The 22639-nt window shown below is 47.0% G+C and overlaps 1 protein-coding gene and 1 long non-coding RNA gene across 11 annotated transcripts in view; both read left to right on the forward strand.

Annotated features, from left to right (window-relative positions):
- LOC140846412 (uncharacterized) overlaps nt 1–20301 on the forward strand; it is a 28894-nt gene extending 8593 nt beyond the window's left edge. Inside the window, exons 2-3 of the long non-coding RNA XR_012125476.1 lie at nt 13297–13382; nt 14377–20301. This is a non-coding gene — a long non-coding RNA (uncharacterized lncRNA). The remainder of the gene's footprint in view (nt 1–13296; nt 13383–14376) is intronic.
- Nucleotides 1–22639, forward strand: part of ZNRF3 (zinc and ring finger 3) — a 181948-nt gene that overhangs the window by 55902 nt on the left and 103407 nt on the right. The gene's annotated exons all lie outside the window — the stretch shown is intronic.

Below are 22639 nucleotides of genomic sequence, written 5' to 3' on the forward strand. Positions count from 1 at the left end.
GTTAAAAATCTAGAAATTTTACATAAAAATCTGGAGCTTTGGCTGCTCTTGAAAAATTAAAAGCTCTGGCAACGTTGAGTCCACATTTTCCTGCATAGCAACAGCCTGCGCTGCCTCAGTGGAGTAGCCGCTATTTCCTTCAGGTGGGCTGCTGGCCCTCAGTTCACGAGACCCTATCGCATTGCTTCAGCCCACTGTACTCCCTGAGAATTACGTTTACCCACGCCTGGCCGCTGTGGGTATTGGAGTTTGCCATCCTTTCTAGCTCTGAAAGTTCTGAAGCTGAAAGCTGTTTGGTTGTGCTTGGTGAGCCTCCTCTCTCTCCTTCCTCAATCGTCTGGCGTGCCTGATTGTCCTTAGTGGCATTATGACATTTCAGTGGGTCCATGAGCCTCAAGTCATGCTGCTGGGGAGGGCCACCCCTGCCCCTGGTGTGACCATTGTTCTTTTTACTGTGGTCTAGGTGCCTCCGTTTTCTCTATTTTTCTTGAAGGCTGAAGTCCTAGAGCCATTTGGCCTGTGGCTTCATTAAGATCTTTGTCTCTTTTCTCTCTTTTTGCTTCTTGGCTTCTTTTGGAACTACTGGAGTTACTCTTTGAGCTGAAGAACAAGTGCCGTGGCTCAGCTCTTTTACACTGAGGGAACTGTGGGCCTGGACCTCTGGCCTTCGGTCACAAGAGATGCAGGGATTAGAACTCCAGTCTTGTGGTTCTAGGTGCTGCCCTTTCTAGTTGGCATCCCACTGTGATGGTTGAGTTCCAGAAAAATCGACCCAGTGTCTGGTGCTTCAGGGGTCCCAACTGCACTTTATCTTGTCTCATCTCTCCAGCCAGGAGTGCCTTCCCTGGATTCTGTCCCAGAAGGCAGGTCCAGGTTGTCCTGGTTGCCAAGGCTTGTCCCACACTTGATACAGGGTGCGTTTTTTCTGTACCTAGTTGTATACTTTCACTTAAATGCATTTGACATTGTGTGTTGAGCCCCTTTATGTGATTTTTGGAAATATCACTGGGTACCCAGAGGTTTGGCATCTTTTCAGAAAGTGCCTCCTCAGCCTTGGGGTAGATGGTAAGCAGACAGCTAATGGCATGTAAAGAATGTTGCAAGCTTGACTTGGAAAACCTTTTCAAAATTTAGATCAAGGTAGCGGTGGCCAAGTCAAAGGGAAACCATGCTTAGTTTTGCTCTTCCCTTGCCGGTCTTACCCCTTCAGGCCAGATGCTGCCTGAGCAGCTCCCTGCCTCCCTCTCTTCCCGTCAGTTCTTCCCCTCCCCACCAGGTTCATCTTTTAAAGTAGCCTCTGATCTCCTGTTCCCTTGATCAAAATCTTCCCATGCTGTCTTGTTGTTTACTATGAAATGAATACAGAGGTCACGTGGGCCGCAAGCCTGGGTCCTGTGTGTTTCTGCCCTTATTTCTGGAATGGGTCCTGGGCTTTCCTTCTTCTATGACTTGGATTTTGGGTTGCCCTTCTCCTGTGACTCCACATTACCGACCCCCATCTTTGCCCTCTACCTTTCCCTGTTCCCAGTCTCTCACCTGCAGTCACATGTCCAGTCCCTCCCATCAAGCATTTCCTAATTCCCAGTTCGTCCCTTTGAGTCAGACTACTCTTATTTGTCACTTCTTGGCTGGTCTTAAATTCCATATTGTAGTTATTCTTTCATTAATGTTTTCTTTTCCCCTCAAGACCACAGCTCCCAGTAGATGGAGATTGTGTCTTATCCTCCTGTTGCTTTGCAGTAAAACTCTCAAATATTTCCTGGAGTGGAATTCTTTTAGATCATAATGCCTCGGGATAGCATAGTGATGGGGATGTTAGTGTGGCCAGAAGAAAGCCTGGCTTTTTGAGAGAGAACTTTCTATGGTTGTAGAAATAATTCACAAGCAGTTTTCAGACATGGGTGTGCCCTAGGGCTATTCCAGATAGATGGGATGGAACAGACTCTCATGATAATCGCACCGCGCCTGTGCTCTCCAGGAGATCTGAAAAAGGGGGTGTGGGACAAGGAGACGACCCCCTCGCTAGCGCCCTTCAGCCTGGTGTCTGACTGCCTGGGTACATTGCTCAAAGCATGGTGGGGAAGAAAACATCTCAGGCCGACTATAGGCCTTTTTAGGGAGTGCGTTTTCTTTAAATATGAAAATAGTTGGCATCACTTAAAAAACTGGTATTTGGGGGGAAGAGCATGGTTGTAGTTCTAGTGGGACCCATTAGAAGTATCTGTATGTGGATCCTTACTTTTGAATTTGTACCATATTGTTTCCTTGGTTTTTGTTTCTCCGCTGTGGAAGCTCTGGCATGGGCCTTGATCCTGTGTTGCAGTGCTGAGTGGAAAGCAGAGTGTTACAGGACCGCAGTAGTATTTCTAAAGAGGCCAGCAGGCTACGTGTGGAAGAAATTTAGATTCCAATTTAATGAACATTTGATTTTCTCCTCTTTATGGGGCTCACTATGAACATTTGGGAATTATTAAATTATTGCTTAGTTATGTATATGTTGGCATGTTGAGATTTTTTTCATTATTGTTGCTGTTATTGGCTGTTTTTGTGGAAGAGTGGCTTATTATTGGCTTATTATATGGCTACTGGAACCTTCAGGAGTATTCCAGAGGTCTGTTCATGATATGTTATATTTCACTTGTGCTAAAGGGTTTTCATGGCTTTTCATGGCATGTCCACTCCAGAAATGTTCCAGTGCCTATCGATAAATGTCATCTAGGGAGTTAAATGAACAGCTAATGTGTAGTTTTGAAGTTTTGATGTTTATTAAGTATAAATCTCTTAAGACACATATAAACTCATTTGTGGCATTAAATGTGTCATGTGGATGATTTCAAGTTCAGTGGCAGTGGTAATTTTTGCATTTCCTGACTTCTCCTGTTTAAATTTGTAGTCTCAACATTGCATCACCATAGGTTTTCACATTTAATGAATATTTACGTTGAGCCGAGTTCTATATGAATGTGGTGGTTTCTTAGTTGATTATAGCTTGCTGTGTACTGTGGCCAGGAGTGCCCTACAGAAAACAGAGTTGGCACATGCCTCAGCATGCCAAGCCCTGGCGGATGTGGTTAGGGACCACGGTGACTGGTGCTCTGGTTGCCATGCCAACCTTGTTTTTGGAAGGGGGAAGCTCTAAAACAGCAGTGGGACGGGGGCAGAATAGTTTTGAATATCCCAAGTAAAATTATTCCCTATATATGCCCCTGCAAGAAGATGTTGCAGAAAACTCTAGAATTCCAACCACATGTTCACATAACATAAATTCATTTTCTTAATATACTTTTGCAAGGCTGTGTTTTACTTGTCCTCTCGTAAACTTTTGAAATTCTCTGGTGGGCTTTTCATGTATGAATGTCTTCCCTACTTGCTACAGGGCAAATAAGGGACCTTTCTGTCCCTTAATATTACAGACCCCATCCTCCCACCCCATACCAATGTCCCCTGCCCTCTGATAACTCTAACCTAGTGGTGGCTCATGGAGGAGGGGGATGGAACAGCAGAATGGGAGGGAGAATGGCTGGGGGGACTCTCTCCCCTACTTCCTTATCTTCATTTTCCCCTTTTCCCCATCCCAAAATGCCTGTCTTTCCCCCAATTCTTGTATACTCAGCAAAGATGGTGTTCACAAGTGCCATCACCCGTAAGAGAGATCTTAGGATGCCCAGCTCTCAGGCTACGGCAGGCAGAGCTGGGGTGGGGGGAGGAGGGCTCTGCCCTGGTATCCCAGCTGGAATGCTGTTTGCCCCTTTGCAGACGGGGCCCTGCATAAGCAGTTCTCTGGTGCTTGGTGCTGTGCAGTGAAATATCAGGAAGGGAATCGATCAGGCCTAGTAAGCCAGATGGGAGCCCAGACTGGCAGAGCAGGATGGGACTCTTTAGCACCATCCACGGTCCTAAATATCTCTTGACAGAAGGAGATCTGAGTCCTGGAGGTGGGGACTTGATGCAGGTTCAGTAGCTCAGGCAGCCCCTGTGTGGTAGAAGACTTGCCGTCAAGGCTCATCATGCAAAAATACAAACTGCCCACCCCTTTCAGTGGAAACTTGCTGTTTCAAATGGGGAGGCTGACCACACATTGAGCCTTTGCTTGTGGATGTGGAGTCAAGTCTGCACCTCTCAGATTGTATCCTCTTTCAGGGCAGGGCTGGTGTTTCAGTCTTTGACATTTCCTCCACTCTATCCTGAAGGTCCGTTTGTGTGAATTTGGAAAAAGCTTCCCTTCCTCAAGACACCTCACGCCTGTTTGCTGTAAATTGGTCATAATGCGAATCTAGGATGACCACAGATATGAAGGGCACCCCCCTCCCCCCACCTGCCAGAGTTGGGCAGTGCCTGAGGCCATCTCCCTGTTGGCTGAGTTGGCACCTTTCTATAAGTTCTTACAGAATCAGCAATTGTGAGATGCTACTTTCTTACATGTTCGTTTGAACTAGACGATCACGTTTGCTAGACTTGTGCACAAACTTAGGGAACAAGATTCCAAGAGGGCATAAGGCATTTAGTATGTGGATTCTTGACCCCTGTTTTAGCTGCTTTTCTGCTCTATGTTGGCTCTTTAGGAAGTGAGCTGACTGGAGTGGGGTCATCAAACCTTGGGCACATTATAACTAAATGGGTAGGCCTTTTGTGGAACAGAAGTGGCACCACCATTTTATGGGAGATAAAGTTAACTTTTGGACTATAAGCTGATTTGGGCATAAGTTCTCTTTAGTTCTGTGTTACGACAACCTTGAGCCGACTGGGAGGACACATGTCATCACACCCTGGCCTGGCTGGCAGGAGCAGTAGTTTTCTTCTTTGTTATGCAGACATGCGGGCTTTGCCAGATTCCTTAAAGCGGGCTGTGGGTTTTGCAGAAGGAAGTGGTCCTGGATTTGGTTTGCAGGTGGGAGAGGCGGCAGAGGGCCGAGTCTGGAGCCAGACTGCCTGGGTTTGAATCCCGACTCTCCCAATTACCAGCTGTGGAAACATGACTCTGCCTCTTTGGGCCTCAGTTTCTTCACCTATAAAACGGAGACAAATCTCTCCCAGAGTCATTGCGGGGATTAAATGAGTTAACAACATACAATTTGTGTTTAGTGATGATATTGAAGAAAATAACATATGTAGTTTGATGGTTTTCCTTATGTATGTATACCTGACATTTATGTTGTAGCTCCCAAGTGGTTGAAAATTTTTATTCTGAAGTGGTAGTTTATCAAGGTTAAAGAATCCAAAGAATCAATCTACTCACAGAGAAGAGACGTTGCTCGTATTGTAGGAATATTTTTTAGCACCGTTGGTGCCTTACTGCTAGTCCACCTGTAAGCAGTCCCTTCCTCCCAGCATGGGCCCGTGGGCTCCCCGGAGTGGTTCTTAGCACTTTGCAGAGGCTCAGGTTGTTCATTCCTGTCTTATCCCCAGTTTGCTCTTTCACCTCTGTATCCTGGGAGGGGCGCTTTGCTGCAGCTTCATCTGCTCGTCCCTGTGCTCGGCAGCCAAATCACCCTCCTGGCCCAGAGCTCTGTTGGCTGGGCGTGGGTGCGCGCCCATACCTGTGAACCGCAAGACCGGTGTGCGGGAGGCGGGTTTCCGGGCCAGCCTGTCTGCTACTCCTGAGGCCACGCGCCCTGCGAGCGGGCGTGACTCCTGTGAAGGAAAGCAGCGTGGTCGGTTGCCCCTCTGGATCTGGCTGGGGCATGTGGGAAGTTGTGATGTGCTAAGGCTATGCTCTGGGGGCCTCATTATGTGCGGCCTGGAACAGGCACAAATGACTTCAGTGCTTGATTTGATCCAGGGTGTGATTTTGCCAACGCAAACACTTTAATAATCTTTACCCCCAAATTAGACACATTAACTTTTTCTAAACATGGGACTGATAGGAGTGCACTGTGGTTTATTATTGTTGTTGTTGTTGTTGTTATTACCTTATTTATTTTTTAACTTCTTCCCACCCTCTGCCAAAACTGGGCTGTGCGTTCCTCTCCATGAATGGAGAACGTAGCTTCCATCTGTCTACCCACTTCTCCCACATTGCCAAGACTGGGTGATGGAAAGATTTCCCTTCTCGTCCTGTGCAGGTGTGCTCGGCTCCTGCTGCCTCCAGGAGGTTCCGCTTCTTTCTATTCAAGGCCAGAGAGTCTCATTCCATCAGGATCTGCCATCCTGACGGAACTTCCCTAACTGGGGACTCTTTCTAGTTTTCTTGGAATTCTGATCCAGAATTCGTGCAGGGAAATTGTTGGGTGACTAGCTGTAGTGACCTTGAATGTGTCTGAGGAAGCTCAGTGTGATTTCTCGTGTGGCATGCGAGTGAGCGAGCAAGGTCAGTAGATGAAGGGCTTCCACTTGACGCCCTCAAAGTGTCTTGGCTAAACACCATATTCATAGTCTAGAGTGAATCTGACATTAGAAAGTGAGCTTGTTCTTATCTAGTCCAAAATAGGAAAAAAAAAAAAAAATGCCTCTACAGAAGCAAGCAGCCTAACCTCACCTCACTTGGAAAACAGTTCTGGGTTAGCCTCCTCCCTTCTTATTGCCTGGCCCCTGCCTTTCAGTTGGAGGGGACCTTGTGGGGTGTGCCAGCTTTGAAGTCCTGAGGTGCTGTTTTAGGATCTCCTTTACCTTGCAGGTTTCAAGACTGATATAACTAGATTCTAGAGGGAGCTTACTTTATACTATTCTTAAGAGCTCGGACAATCTTGAAAGAGTTAAACTCTAATTAGCTCATTCCTAAGGTATTTAATGCCCTTATTAAAACTCAACTGCTCGTTCACTTTTTTCTTCAGTGAATCAGATTTCTTGAGGAGCTGAGCCCTTGCCCCTCAGATCACAGGCTCGCATGTCGAAGCTGGCAGTGCTAGAGGCTAGTTCCTATCTGTGTGACAGCATTTTTAATTTAACAGGACCGCCTTTGATGTTCCCAAATATTTATAGGCAGCTTTAGATCATTTCAGCGTGTGCTTTCTTTTTCTTTTCTTTTCTTTCTCTCTCTCTCTTTTTCAAACTGGAGCAAAAGTTCTTCCTCATGCAACAGCCTTCCTTTTATCCTGTTCGTTTATTTTTGTTTCCTTTTCAGCTTTGGCGAAGGCTCTCTGGCTGTATTCACACACGTGGGGTTGGCCCTTCTTTTTGCTTCTTTGGTAAAGGCCACCTCTCTGTATCATCCTGCCTGCTTAAGATTGCTTAAGGCACTTCTGTTTGTCCCTTGACTTTCTAGAGGCTGAGTTTTTTCTGATTTGGCTCAGGAATCTGCTCTCTGGCTGACCTGAAAGCTTTCAGATCAGCACGGAGACCTGGGCAATGTGTGTGGAGGTGTCTCTTTATAGATGACCAGGCTGTGATGTCCTGCTCTGCCTAAGAGTGTTGACTGGGCCTCAGCAAGTTCTGATTTATAATGTAACTTCAGCAGATACTATCATAGCCGGGGCAGGAAATAGAGCTCTCTCCTGATCTTTGCAGGCTTGCTTCATTTGGCTCTGCTGGGCCTCTTGGCTGAAAGTGATAGAGAGCCAGAGACTTCAGCCTCAGGGATGGGAAAAACAGAGTTGCAATGCCGATTTGTTAAACCATAAAGAGAAAGGGAAAGGAAACTTTGCACCGATCGAAACAAATGACAGAACAGACGGCAGTGGTTTCTCCAACCTGGACTCTGAATGAACATTCTGCTTGTGAAACAATCCAAGTTATTGAACTCTCGGCTGCTGTACCTGCCTGGGCTTGGCAGACAAAACCTGGAACTTTTTCATGGCTGCTTCCTACTACATGGAAGCCTTCTTAGGCCAGAAGGTCACCTAGGTGGTTGATGAAGTGTTTGAATGAGTAAATACCATATTAGACACTGTGCTTGGGGCTTTACCCGTCTCACTAGATCCTCAGGTGGATTCTGAGCAATAAGAGGTTTCATCCCTCTCTTTTTGGAACGAGGACACACCAAGGTGCAGAGAGATTTAATGCAGCTAGTGAATAGAGAAGCTGGCCTGGAGCTCAAACTGTGTTTATAGCCTTACCATAAAGCTGGTAAATCTGAAGGTAGTCTGCTAATCTCTTACAGCTAAAAAACGTCTTGAGGCTTAAGTCTACTGTGTTTTGCATTCTGAGAGCCAGGCCTGACCAGGCTGTTGCCATGCAAGAGGCACAGAGGTGTAGAGCATGGCCCTGGAGCCAGACAGGCTTGTGTTTGCATCCCACCTCTGCCACTGGCAGCTCTGTGACCTTGGCCAGGTCATTCAGCCTCCCTGAACCTCTCTGTTTTCTCATCTCTAACACGGGACAGTAACTTGTACCTCCAATAAAAATTTTCAACCACTTGGGAGCTACAACATAAATGTCAGGTATACGTACATGAGGAAAACCATCAAACTATGTATGTTATTTTCTTCATTATCACCACTAAGGTCCCAAGGATTGTGAGGATTAAGTGAAATAATATATGTAAGTTATCTAGTAAGTGCTTAATACATGTTAGCACCCATGGCTATTGCTGCTATAAAATCATCACCTTCAGGGAGTTCACGGTCCTGCAGGGAAGAATCAGGTAAGCCAGCTATTAAATAATCAGGTAGACTCGGCAGCTGCAGCAGAGAGATGTGCTGGTGATTTGCAGGGGCCCAGGACAGAGCCACGGGCTCAGGTTTTTATCTTGTTACATTTAGTGGATATGTATTGAGTTCTTACTCTGTTCTAGGCAGAGCCTTTGAGTCACACTGATTACTCCCCTTCCCCCTCCCGAAATTTCCCTTTCCCCTGGGGAAATTTGAGCTAAAACGTTAATGGCCATCTGGAGAAAGATTTCTTGAAGTCATTTTCCCAAAAAAGCCCAAGATAGCCAAATGGCACAGCCACACTCCATTTGACAATTTATCTTGTATGGCTTTGTGCTTTCACCTATTATTTTAATCTTATCTAATTTTCCCCTAATTTTTCTGGTCTCTTGTACATGAGAACTTTCCGGTCCTTGAGAATGTACAAGCGACTGCGAGGGAGCAGGTGGCGATCCCTTTGTTCCACACAGGGCCCAGATGGTGGCCGTACCTTGTCACAGTCTGGTTCTGTGGGGATTTGTCGATAAGGTTTTGAGTTGATTTGGTTTTCCAACCCAGCGCCATATTCAGGTTTGATCGCCCGCACTGCAGGTGCGTTGTCTCTGTCATTGGCCATCTTAAAACCTAAGTCCTGTTGTCCACATCCTCCACCCCCTGCAGGCAGTATGGTTGTGCGGTAGGATTTCTTAGCTCTCCACTGTACATGGTCCAGAGCAGAGGTCAGCATACTTTTACTTGTTGAATTGACTGATAACACATTTAATAAAATATGTTAACTATCTTAACAAAAGCTACAGTTGAACAAAAGATACAGTTGAAAAGCGGTTGCTCTTGCAAACAAACCTTTCTCTAAAATAGATTTAAGACCATTTCTGTGTCTTTCCTGTCAAGTTCCAAGCTTTCAGTGAGATGTGGGTGTTTTCTAAATACACAGTTGAGTTGAGGCTAAGATGATGCTCTAACTACTTTTAGGTCATGAAAATAATGCTGATTTTTTCTTTTGTCTCCCTTTGAAGGAGACCCACTAGGGTGGGCCATGTAGATTCATCTGTGGTACCCATGCTTTTAAAAAATAGCCTGTTTAATTTCACATTTAAAGTAGCTCATCCTCAGCTAAAATAACAACTGATTGAAAGGATGGTTGAGAAGGCTAAGTTCAATAGAAATTGGCTGCAGGTTAATTCTGTAGAGTTAATTGAGAATTAAGCAAAGCCCAAATTTCTTTCCAAAGAGCCATTGACAACCCTCTATGTTTATTTACCATCTTTTGGGCACCCTTTTACCCTTGGACCATGGTACACACTGGCCATGCTATGGATAGGGCAGTAGTGTCTGGAAGCACAACCTGAAGTAGTGTTGGGTGGTGTGCAAATTTGTTTTGGAGGGGATAAGTGGGTATCTTTAACTTGCACAATTTGGACAGAAAGAGGTTCAAGGCTGTTGAATTAGTACCACTGGGTGTGTGGTGCAGTTTGCATTTTCTAATGATACTTACGGAACATCAGTCTGCCCCATGTCCTGTGGACGTGTCCGGCCCCACTGCAGCTGTCAGAACTCGGGACAGGAGCCGGATCCACTCCACACGGGCACTCCGTCCTCAGGCATGGCGCTCAGCCGCAGTCAGGTGCAGTCTGTGTTTGCCGCAGGAAGGGGAAGTCTGCGCTTGGAGTGCCGCCGTAGGGCCTGTGCTTGCTGCTTGGGTGTTTTAAACTGATGATTAGATCTGCCTGGTGGCAAGCAGAGCTGAAGTTGATGGTCTCACAGAGACTGCTGGTTCCCAAGCGAGGGCCTGGTGGCTCAGATGGGCTTTTTAGGCAGTGGTCTGAAGAAGCGTTTTTGGTTTTGAACCACTTTGCAAAGCTCCGAGGTCCTCCCTTTGGTGTTAGCGTCTTGTGGAAACTTGACCTTGTGGAATAGGCCACAGCTCCGAGCTGGCAGCCTTTAAGCATCGACCTGACCTGGGGGTTTTGTGTGGACTCTACCTTTAGTCCAGGATGGTTTTCACTGCACTAATTTTCTCAGAAAATCACACAAACTAAAATTTGCTCTTGCTGGTATAGAATGATTATGCAAATCAGGTCTGTATACTATGTGCTGAGAAATGTAGTTCAGTGAAAAGAAGAAAGCTCCTTTTTAGGCCACGTACTTTCCTCGTTTATGCAGTGAACTTGATGAAATCTGATTTGTATCTGGGAGCCTCAGTTTCTCCATTAGACTTAGAATCTGAAAGGTAGTAAGAAAAAAGTGGGTAACATGTAGTTCTTTCTTTGTGGATTTGAGCAGTCCCCTGTCTCTTCATGGGGGTCCACCTTGGTAATCATATTCTCTGGGACAAAGATGAGGTCAGCAGTGGGCTTCGGACTTTTCAAGGTGCCTGGCCGTGCTTACTGCCCTCTTTCCTGGACTGGTTTGATGAATATGGGGCTTGACATTCTCTGGATATCACAGAATCACTGCTGGCCTCGTCCTGAGTGTCTGTAGGTAGGGGTGGGCTCATGGGCCAGCGGGAAAGACAGAGTGTGTCCCTGAGATGGTGACATAATAAGTCGGAAAGTGCCTAGAAATGCTGAGAAGCATCCTGGGGGCCGGGCTCTTAAAGAGGGCTGGTGCTCAGGTTGCCCCTGCCGACCCTTGCTGGGGGTGAGGCATTCCTTGCTGAGATCCACGCTGGGTTGGCACCCGACTGGGCTTTCCTAGCTTGTGGAGGATAGTGAGCTCTGGAGGCTGCCTGTTGTAGATGTGCTTGTGGCAGTGAGGTGAAAGGCGAGGCGGAGCGAGGCTGTGGCCGGGAGACCCGGTGTGCAGCCCCCACATCAGTAAACTGGGTGAGATTCCCGGAGGGAGAAGGAAGGATCTGCATGCTTGGGGGCAAATCACTCAAACTGGAGATCTGGGAGGGAAATGAACTTCAGAGGGTGAGTGGACTAGGGGAGGGGCTTTGAATGCCAGGGAAAGGTGTTAACTTTTATCATAGAGACTTAGAGACCAGTGGTCCCACAGCTGGGCACCGTGGGTGAGGTCCATGTGCGCAGCCGGGTTTTTGATGACCCGACCTCTGCCTGCCCTATGTTCTCCAGCAGCGTGGTTTGGAGTCGCAGAAGCCAGGGGGCTCAGTTGGGGGCTGTGCTCTCCTCTCCTCTGCAAGGGCAGCCTGGAATGTGAGGGAGTGAGTGGCGTTTTAGTGACAACCTTGAATTCACTTTATTAAAGATAAACAAATTCCATGCCAACTTTGGCCTTTAACTGTTATTAGTAACAAATTGCTCCCCACCCATACTCTCTGCCATTCATGACACCTTAGAGAGATTTGCTGTTGTGTTTTCAGAGGATTTTTAATATGCAGCAAATGCATAGAATCTTCTGGGGAGCAATTCATCAGCGGTCTTTCAACTTTTGCCCATAACCCTTCAGTTGGGACGCTGTCTGTTGACAATCCTGGGAGAGATTTTGAGGTCCACTAGGATTAGGCAATAGAGTGATAGGCTGTTTTGGATGTTTTTCTGGTTATTGACAGGCCTAACTGTGGTTTCTCCCAAATGAATGAGGAATATAGTTTCCTAAATCCAGCCATTGGGCCAAATGAGCCACACTGGGATAAACTCTGTTTGTTTACAAATTATGTAAGAGAAGGGCTCAGCCATTAAGTTCTTCTGGGCCAGAATTCCTACCCCTCTTCAAAGTTGTAATCAAACTAAACAAACACTTTCTACAGGAACTAACTCCCTCCCGAGAAACAGGAGCAGATGCTCCTGGGAGGCCTTTAGCAACTTTGGAATGTTTGAAGTAGAAATATGTAACCAAGGTGCAGTCGTTCCAGAAAGCGGCTCGCTCTAGCCAGGACCAAAGCACATGTCAGCTTTTTTATTTAGGGCAAGAAGTGCAGAGTGAACAGGGCCAGTCCAGGCAGAATTTTCTCTAGAATGTTTAATTTTCTGTTTTCATCTTCTCTGCAACTCATAGTTTTAGCTTCTTGTGACCTTTATTCCTTTCTGCTTAAGTAACTTTTTTTTTTTTAAGCTTGATCTTTATCTCTTAGCTATGCTGGATTACATCTGGGGATCAAGGAGTCCTCCTTTTCCGTCCTTTTAACTAAAGCACTCAATTATTACTCACCAGTCCCTAGGGAAGATGTCAGGTGCAGAGCCCACACTCCAGGGGCGGGAGGCTGAGGGCGCCTTCCCTCGTCCCACCAAGACAGTTCTTTCTGGGAGAGACAATGACCATCCAGGCTTAGAGACACAGTTTCCTAGCTCTTACTGACTTGTGTCTTTACTGGGTAGCTTGATTTATTTTGGTCTGGGAATGTTGTGAATTTTTAGGGCCTTAAGCACACCTGAGTTAAAATAGAAGGACATTTTCTAAAGCCAAATGAAGATTTTTCTGGATTATGTCTCAAGATCAGCTTTTCTCTAGGTGTCTTCTGAAGGACATCAGTCCTACAGAATGCTCTGGAAAGGGTTCCATGGTGACCTAACTTTGAGAATGCTGTTTATCATTGTTCCCTCTTGGAGATTTAGATTGCACAGTAGTGCAATAATGGCTCTGAGAAATCCTGCTGGAAAGGAATCTAAATGAACTCTATTCAACCTGGCAGTTCCCAAATATACTTGATCACAGAACTCCTTTTTCTCCAGTGCCCCAAGGTGCTAGGGAAATTCCATTCCAGCTAGCTGGCATTAGGTCCCTTTAGGGTCTACGTGCCCGTCTAGTTGGTATCCCACTGGATTATGAGTGTGCAAGACCAAGACTCTTAATTTACAACTTCCCACAGGGCCCTAGGATGTAGTCATCACCACCAAGAATGGCCTGAATGACTTTCAACAGCAATAGGACCGTCTCTTCATTTCAGCTCAGCAGGTTTGCAGTCTTCTCTGTGCCTGGGTGATGGAGTGGGAAGCCAGAGTATAAAAGAACTAAGAAACAACACCTCCCCTCAAGGAATTTAATATCTATTAGCACAGGAAGATTCATGAAGGAGTTAAGCAGAAGTACCCTCCTAGCTGGTGATAGCACAGCAAACCATGCACCAGCTCCAAGTAGCCTGTGCTGGGGGAACCAGCTCCAAGTAGCCGGGGCTGGAGGAACGTTGGTTGGGGGCAGAAAGGAGGGCCTTCATTGTACTTTAGGGAGCTGTGGGGACCAGGTGAGCAGTGGGTAGTTAGGATAGAGGAGTGCCCTGGCAGTTGGGAAGTCCTAAATGACTTCTTGTTAGGCTCACCCCTGTGCTTAACACATGTTCATGTGTAACAATCTCTTAGGGACCCTCCACCAACTTGGCATGTTAGAGTCGGGTGAGGTTTTCTTTAAGCCTTTGGAAGGAGAGCTGTCTGGCTGATCTGCTGGGTTAATATCCTGGATCTAGGCATGGCTGTCCTCCCCAGTTCTCAGGCTGTGAGTTTGGCTGCCAGGTTTTTAGGTGCCTGCTGCATCAGAGGATGTGGGCTGAGTTGAATGGATGTGCATTTTTCGGGTTGGTTAACGCACAAAAGATGAAATACGTTCTGGCTCTAGTTGCCTGTCGGAAGAATGTGCCCCGAGCAGGAGACAGCCCCACTGTGCAGTGCTGAGAGGGGACTCCCAGACGAGGAGTTTGAATTCTTCTCCAACTGTGTGTCATATTTCATGAAGTGTTGATTTAGGGCTTCTTTTTTTTTTTAACTTTTAAAATTGGGGTTGACCTACCTGATGGATATTGTCAGCAGCTAAGCTCACCCTAGCCTCGGGCATTCAACATTTTGCCTCAGTAGCTTTTGATGAGGCCCTGGGCTCTGCTGTTGTGTTATGGGTGGGGCTCAGCCTCTCCTCCACACCCACCCTCACCTCCTTAATGAGATACCCTCCTTTTTTGCAGGGTGCTGATTGTCAGAAAGTTCTCTACACTGAACCAGACTTCTGCTCCGTTCCAGTTCTGCCTTCTGGAGTGTATTCATGTTCTAGGGCTGCTAGTCAAGATGTCTTAAACAACAGATGCTTTTTTTTCTCTTGGTTTTGGAGGGTAGAAGTCCCAGATCAATGTGCTGGCAGGGTTGATTGCTTCTGAGGCCTCTCTTCCGTTTGTAGGTGGCTGTCTTCTCCCCGTATCTTCATATGATCTTCCCTCTGTAACTGTCTGTGTCAGAATTTCCTTTTCTAAGGCTACCTGTGTTTGGACTGGGGCAACCTCATTTTTAACTTAATCACCTCTTTGAAGACCCTGTCTCCGGATAGCCACACTTTGGAGTCCTAGGGCTTAGGACTTGAACATTTGAATTTTGGGGAGACACAGCCCAGGTCTTAACCTAGAGTCACTGAGACATGCTGGCCCTTTAGGTCTGTGAAGGTGGTTATCCTCTGCCAGCCCCTACCTACCACCACCACTAATAAAACCAATAAAATGAGTTTTCACCTTGCTAATAAGCATGCCAGTTCTTTCTGTTCATCATATGAGATGGTTTCGAGGTCCCCTAACATCTTTGGGTCTCCATGACTTGCTTAAGGGGAGACAAAGTAGAGCACCCTGGATTGACTGCCCATGATATTCCAAACAGAATTCATTCTCATATCTGTTCCAGCAAATGGTTTTGGTTAGTTTCTGAAAAATTTAAAAGGCTAACAATAGGCATATAAAGTTTTAGTAGCAATTTTAATAAATTTATCTGCAAGTTTTGCCTTTTAATTGTGACACTGACACCAGGTGTGCATGTGTGCGAGTACACACACAGGCACCCACACTTGCAAACTCCCCTCATGCGAGCCGTGCTAACTGCTGAGTCTTTTCTGACTCAGGCATTTATGTTTAGAGTCAACCACTCAGTGTTGAAGTTTGTTCACCACTCTTTGCCCTCCTCTACTTCTTGGGTTTTTAGGAACCCGAGTGGGGATAGTTATTTCAAAAGAACAAATGAATGTAGAGATTTATTTATTCTTTTGAAGTATGATTACTGTCTGGAGAGCCTAGAAGTAACACAGTTATTTGAATATAACTCCTTTTAAGTACACACTATTATGCCAACCTGTAATATAATTAGATTTGAAATTATAAGGCATCCTCTTCACTTTTGGAGATTGTTTTCCATTTTATTGCCCCTTTCCTCCACTAGAAATTAAGTGTCAAAAAGGGTTATCTGTTTTGTTGTTTGTATTTGCAGCACTTAGCGAAGTTTTAAAAGAAGTTTGTTGAATGACTAACTGAATCCTCTGCATCATCTTGTGCTTATTTAATCAGTGTCCTGCTGTGTCTCAGAGGCCTAAATGTGACAGAAACAGCAGCCTGGGGTTGGGGACTTGTTCCAGCCACTTCCTCTTTTGCTGTTGAATTATAGAGCTTCCCACGAGGAGACCCTCAGTGCTGTTCATTTTTCTGCTAAACTGTGGTTTGTTAATCCTGACTGATCGTTTTGATGATAGACTTTCTCCCTCTGCTGTAGTATCTTAGATGGAATGTGACACCCTTGGAGTTCTTTTCTTTGACTACACCTCCTAGGATTTCCAAACTGTTGCCCCAGGATGCCCAGAGCCCTGGCCCCATGCAGCTGTTAGTCCCTCTCTGTTCTGGAGGCCCAACAGCATTGAAAAGACCAATATTTATAGCATGCTTTTCAGCATCAGTAAATTATAGGATGCTTTTGCCAGTGGGAGGGGGCGAACACCCACCTGCCTGCTTCTCTCTGATTGCCCCAGAGCTCGCAGCCAGGGGACAGGAGCTGAGATCCGCCTGAGTGCTTCTGGGGCCTCACTGCTAAGTCCTGCTGGCATGTTATGGGGTTTCTAGAAGAGTCTTGAGATGGAGTGGTTGGGGACTAAAAAAAAAAAAAAATGAAGATGCCAAGGTATGTGTGCTCTTGAGAGACACCCATGCTCGCCTGCCTGCCAGCCCCCCAGGTGGCTGTTTTCACGTCTGTGCAGGGACGTCTGTTGAGTTAAATCACTGGGGAACAACAGAGTGTCCACTTTTTCTGTACCTGGAAGGATCCCCCAGATTTCAACCAGGTAACTGAAGAATGTTGAATCTGAATTTGGGTACCATACAATCTCTGTAGGGTAAAGAATTTTAGAAGTATGTAAAAGCTTTTAAAAAGCCCTGATGGGCACTGGAGTCTTAATCTTCCCTCAGCTTCCTCTTGGGAAAGCTTTCCTGGCCTGCCTTCAGAGCACATGGCTCGGGGGTGAGGGGGAGGGCCTCCTCAGGGCACTGTTAGAAAGGGCTCAGTTGCTAGAATGCTGCTAAGGGGGAGCTCTCCCCTGGCTACCCAGCCTGAAGTCGTTGGACTTTTGGGGACAGGTTTTGTTGTGCTAGCTTTTGGGCCCTTCAGTTCCTTGCGTGGCTCAGGGAGGGACAGCGAGAATGAGGCCTGTTCTGTTAGCTGGAGTTTCCATTCAAGTGCTAACTGCTGGATCCTTTGAACCTCCAGCCTGGGAGGGTATTTATAACTAGCTGTTTGCGTGCTTAGAGGAACCGTGGCCCTGCCTTTCTGTAGTGGTTTAAGAGCCGTGCCCTTGGTGTGGGCTGAAAGGGCAGGTCTGGCGGAGTGTGGGGACTCACGCTTGGCTCCCCACGACCTTGTTCTCCTCTCCACCTCCCCTGTGAGGCCAGCAGCCCTTTCAGGGTTAATGTCTCTTCTTTGGAAGCAGCTGGCCAGTTTACACTCCTCCCTGGGCTGTACAAAAATACTTCCTTTGAAGTGTTGGGAGAAGCGGTGAAGGGTAAAACCTGGTGAAGAATAAAATCTGGAGTGGGGTTTGAATGCTTTTCTCTTCCAGGGAGTTTGCTGGGAGGCTAAGGCCCCAGCCTTCATTGTAACCCACCTGGCTGGTTGCTTCTCCTCACACATTTCACAGCTTCCAGCACGTTGCAGCTGGCTTTCTCTGTGTGTATGTCTGTTTGTGTTTAAAAACACGAAGGGAGTATTTCTCAACAAGACAGAGATAGTGAGAGTCAGCCTCCAAGCGTGCAGGAATGCCTTTGACTGCAGTGCTCTAGGGGACTGCTCCCGTGGGGATGGCACCCGGGGGTCTGTGTGCAGCTGCAGTCCTTCCCCTCTGTCCCAAAGGGCCAGCCCTGCTCCTTGGCCCCTGCTGGGCTAGTAACGCTGCCACCATCCCCAGCTCTGATTCCAGGTCAGGTGCTAGCAGCCCAGAAGACCCCTGGACTCAGGGTCAGAAGTTCTGGGTCTGACACTGGAACTTGCCTGAGACCCCAGCATGATGCTCAGACTTCTCATAACCTCAGTGTCCCTGGTAAAGTGGGCCTGGCAGCTGCTGTCACAAGTTTGTCCTAAGGATCATGGACATAAAGGGTTGGGGGCACCTTGAGAAAGTGCAAAGCACTTCTCTAGTTTAGGGCCTGTTGTTGAGCAGAAATGGCATTTAGGATAAAGGGGCCAAAGAGAAGAATGCCTGAGCAGAAATGAGACGGAACAAAGCTTGAATGTCTTCTTAATCCTTGAGTATTTGCAGCCGAGGAGGGGTCAGGGTGAGATGGGAGGAGAGGCAGCTGTTATATTCTAGAGAAGAATGCCAACCTGTTTCTCCCCACAGATGGGGCCACACAAGTTCTTTCTGAACTGAGGTTTGCAATCTCTTCTTTCCTGGGAAATGCCCTTATTATCTGGTTTCTTACATGTTATTTCACTACTTCTGCCCCTCTCAGACAAGGGATGAGGCCACAGGTTTAAAATATTACACAGTTAACAGTTATTGCTGACTTGTGCCAGGCTGCATGTTAAGCACCCAACATGGAATGATCTCATTTATTCCTCATAACAGCCTTAGGCTATTAAGTGCTCTTGCCCCCATTTTATAGATGAGGAAACTGAGGTTTGAAGAAATGAAATTACTAACCTGGGGTCTTAATATCCACTGATACAATTATGGAAGTACAGAACTAGTCAAATTGATTTTAGACCCTTTATTCTTAATTACTTTTAGTTACAAGAAAGTGATGGAGGATGAATTTAATTCCGTGCTCCAAACCTGGTCAAAAATTTTTCAGGGAAAGAAGTGGAACATTGAACTCTGTTCATTCTGACAGTTAGGTTCATCAGTCGACTTGCTGATCAGTTACATTTGAATAAATATAAGTGCTTTTTTGCCTGTGGTTTCTGAAAAGGAACTTTTCTAATTTCTGATTCTCTGTGTTGGCTTTATAACATAAATGCTTTTTTCTTTCTTGTCGGAGAGGAGGTGATTTTAGGGTTCTGTAATCGTGGCTTTCTTACCGTTGAAGGTCTCGATGTTGGGGATCAGTGGGTTGTCTGCACCTCTAGGAATCCTAAGCTGCAGGCTTTGGTTTTTTCCTCAGCCTGGGTCCAGAAGTGACACGTACTTCAAGACATTTGAGATCCCATCCTTGACCTTCCTTGGCTGGGTGGGGGTGGGAGTGGGGAGGGCAGGGAAAGCTTGAGTGGCTTGCCCCCAGTTGCACATGGGGCAAGACCCCCAGGGTTAGGTGGGCAGTCCGCTGGCCACATGCCTCTCCTTTTCCCAGGACAACAGACAGGAGCACACATGAAAGGAACTGCTAGGGCAGGCCAGGCCAGGCGGGCAGGGGGGCTCTCATCTGCAGATGGTCTCTTTTGATCTTCACCCCTTTGTTTAAAAAAAAAAAGGCCAGAAAACCCCACAACTGGTAGCCTGAGCGCATGGTTCGCTCTAGTTGAGGGGAGTCATTTCTCTTTGATAGGGAAACCCCTCACACCAAAGCGTTCTGTCTCACTCAGTGCCCACACTCACTCTCCCACTGTGCCTGACTGCCCGGTGTCCTGCTTCTCTTCACAGATCTTCAGGAGCTTTTTAAATCGTAGTATGTAGTCTAAAACCCTAATATTCTGCAGCCCTTGGCATTTTGTTCCTAGTCCATCTCTGCAGAACCCCTCACCTCCAGTCAAATGGCTCCTCCACACAGGCTTTGGCCTTTGTTTGCATCTTTGCCCCCATTCTGCCCATCTTTCAAGGCTGCCACCTTCAGGAAGCTCTCCGGGACGATTGCAGCACCTAGTCTGTGCTGCCTCTAAACTTAAAACAGCCTGGTGTCGCCCTCATTGGGCACTCATGATGTTATTTTTTGTTGTTGTTTCATTTGTAGGTGTGTCTCTCCTCACTAAATTGTAAGCCTATTGAAGTGAGAGTCATGCCTTCTCAGCTGCTTTGTGTCCCACCCACACTCCACAGGGCATAGGCTGGATGCCACCTAAGGATCTGGGACTGGAAACCCTATCATTTTTCTGTTAAAAGGAACAGAAAGCTGGATAAATGAAGGACTTGATAAATGAGTTTCCAAAATGACTGAGATTTTTATAAGGTCTATGCTATGCCAGAATTAATACACTTGTAGATCAGGAGTTCTTGAATGAACCAGGGATTTTGTCTGCTCTTTTTCATAAGCATCATTTTACTGGGAAATGGTGTACAGTGGGGATTTTTGCCTGGATCCCTTTAAAATGTAAGCTGCCAAATACATGTCCTTTTGAATCTGCTGTCTTCGCTTTGCTCCCCCATTTTGTTGGCCTTTTATTGTTAGGCTTTTCCTTAATTGTTCTTAGAACTTCTCCCCTAACTCATTTCTTGGATCTGTACTCACACTGTTACAGTGTGTTCTCTTGAAAATAGCTCTTTATCTTTTTTTACTGTGAGAATATATTTTTTCCCCTTGATCTTTCTGTAGTTTGTGGTTGCGCCCTGGACTCTGAGGGTGGTGGGTAGGTTTGATGGTCTTCACTGGAAATTTTAGTTTGACCTCCCAAAGGTGGGTCCACCTGTACAGAAAGGATTTATTTTTCCTTCTCCACCCCCTCAACCTCCCCACCCCCCCACCCCCCGTCTTCTGGCCCATGTGTATCAGTCTGGCCTTGAACACCTAACGGTCTGTGCCTCTCTTCCAGTTAACTCTTTTGTGCCCAACTGTGTGTGGCTAGTTCAGCTGCAGCTGCAGGTGGAATCATGTTTGTGTCCCTATATACCTTTTCCTTCTTGGCGTTTTTCCATTTCTTACTTCCCAGTTAAGTGTATAGCAGAAAAAGGTGGTGACAACACAGGGTCACCATTAATAGCTCTCTGTTTGTAAAATGTGGGAACAGGCTTGGAGAAGTCAGGCAATTTACCCAAGGCCATGGGGCCCGTAAAGAGCAAAAGAGGCCCTGTGAGGCACCCCAGGGATGTGCCAGGCCCAGAGGGGGCCCCAGGCTGTGGCATTGGGAGTCCAGCGGTTGGTCAGGTTTGTGGAGCTCTTTGGCAGGGGGAAGAGGCCAAATGAGGCAGCCCTACTTACTCCAGAGGCCCTTTCTCATCTGATTTCTAAAGTGAATGTATTTTGGATTTTGCTGGTGAGTTTGGTATTTCCTTCAGGTTCTGCTGTGTTCATGGATATTTTTCTGGAGAGCTGGTCTCTATAATATTCCTCGATCTCTTTAAGAGGTCTTAAATCCCAAAATGGGTAAAGAGCTCCGAGTATGGAGCCCCCTCGATGTCCCCACCCTTGCAGGGATTGCGCTGGAGAAGCTGGCCACAAGCCGTCCCCAAAGCTCCAGCGACAGCCCTGGGGCACAATAGGGAAGTCAGGTGTGATTCACCCTCACCCCGTCCAGTGTCAGACCACTTTTTTCCTTCTCAAATTAAGTCTGTAAGAATAACCTTTAAAAATAGCAAAGGGTTAGAGGTTAGTTTCTTTTTCAAGTTCTTTTTATAGAAAATGTTACATGCATTCACAAGTAGACAGAACCATGCCATGTACACAATGTGCCTGCACAGCCAACGTCACCCGCTTTAAAAGTTGTCCACGCGTGGCCTCTCTTGTTGCATCTGTGCCTCCTCCCCCATGTTATTTGGAAGCAAAGCCCTATCCGGTTTTTTTTCCTTCTATAAATATTTCAGTATCTCTAACAGATGAAGATTCTTTTTAAAAAAACATAATGCCACTGCTATTCCCACAAGAGGTTAATGTTAAATTAGCGACATCCCCTTCTAAGGGACATCCTCCCACCACCCACTTGGGTGCCTGGTTTGAGGGCCAGGTCTTGGCTGGCAGTCCAACAGCGGATGGTGGATCCCGCGTGGGCGCCCCGATGGTATCGGCTTTGCCCGGGGCGGGAACCGCCTGATCAAAGCGCACCGCGCACTCTGGCGCTTCAAAGCCACCGGAGCAGCCTGGATTGATGCAGGCAATGAGAGCGCTCTGCTGATGTAATCATAGCCTGTGAGACAGGTTCTTTTCTTTTCTTTCTTTTTTTTTAAATTTAAACAAAGACACCCCTTGTTTGTTTTAGAGAGGTGAAGCGTGTGCCACGGAGGGCGCGCTGCATCTGGAGGGCTCCGCTCTGGGCTGGCGGGCCCGCGGGGGCGACTGGAGTGGCCTTAGGTGGACCTGCACGTTTACCCTGAGAGCGCAGCCGCGTGTGTAGAGCTACCGGCTTTTTGTGTCGTTCTTCGGGTGGTTGGGTTCTTTCCCAAGGGAGGCCCCTGAGGTGTGGGATGCAGGCAGCATCCTCTGGTGGGGGAGGGAGGCTCGGAGCACACCTGGTGAGCCAGGTGGGGAGGCAAATCAGAAAGGAGGAGGCGAGGGGTCCGGACTGCCTTTGGTCACCCCTGCCCCTGCTGTGCCCTTCCCTAGTGGGCGCGAGAGGCTTGCCTCAGGCTGGAGAGCTGGGCCCTCAGGAGCATGGCCGAGTGCCAAGACCTCCACCACCCCTTGCCTGGATATTCCCACAGTTTTATAAAAGCCACTGACATGTGATTCACCGGGTTGCTCAGTATACCCGAAGGTAGAGAACCCTGTGCTATACATATCTCTGTAAGTAAAATCAGAGCCGTATTCCATTTTCTTGCTTGGGTCCTACAAACAGCTACACAGAGACACAGCAGCCCTCCAGACTGAGCCAGGTTTTCGGGCATTGAGTTCTTTCCTGAGATCTTCCCCACATAAGATTCAGAATCAGTGGGGTCTGAGGCATGTACCAGCCTAAGTCACGGTGGCCGACGTCCATCTCGGCATCTTACAGTCATCCCATCCCAGCTCAACAGGTGTAACACCAGATTTTTCTCACCATATCCATTTCTCTTGGGATCTTGTCTGTTACTCAAACTGAAAAGCAGTGTCCATTCTAGGCTGTCTTTCCTCCTCTGGTCCCATGCTGTCCTGTCCA

The sequence above is a fragment of the Manis javanica genome, chromosome 15 (assembly GCF_040802235.1).
Source record: "Manis javanica isolate MJ-LG chromosome 15, MJ_LKY, whole genome shotgun sequence".
Lineage (NCBI taxonomy): Eukaryota > Metazoa > Chordata > Mammalia > Pholidota > Manidae > Manis > Manis javanica.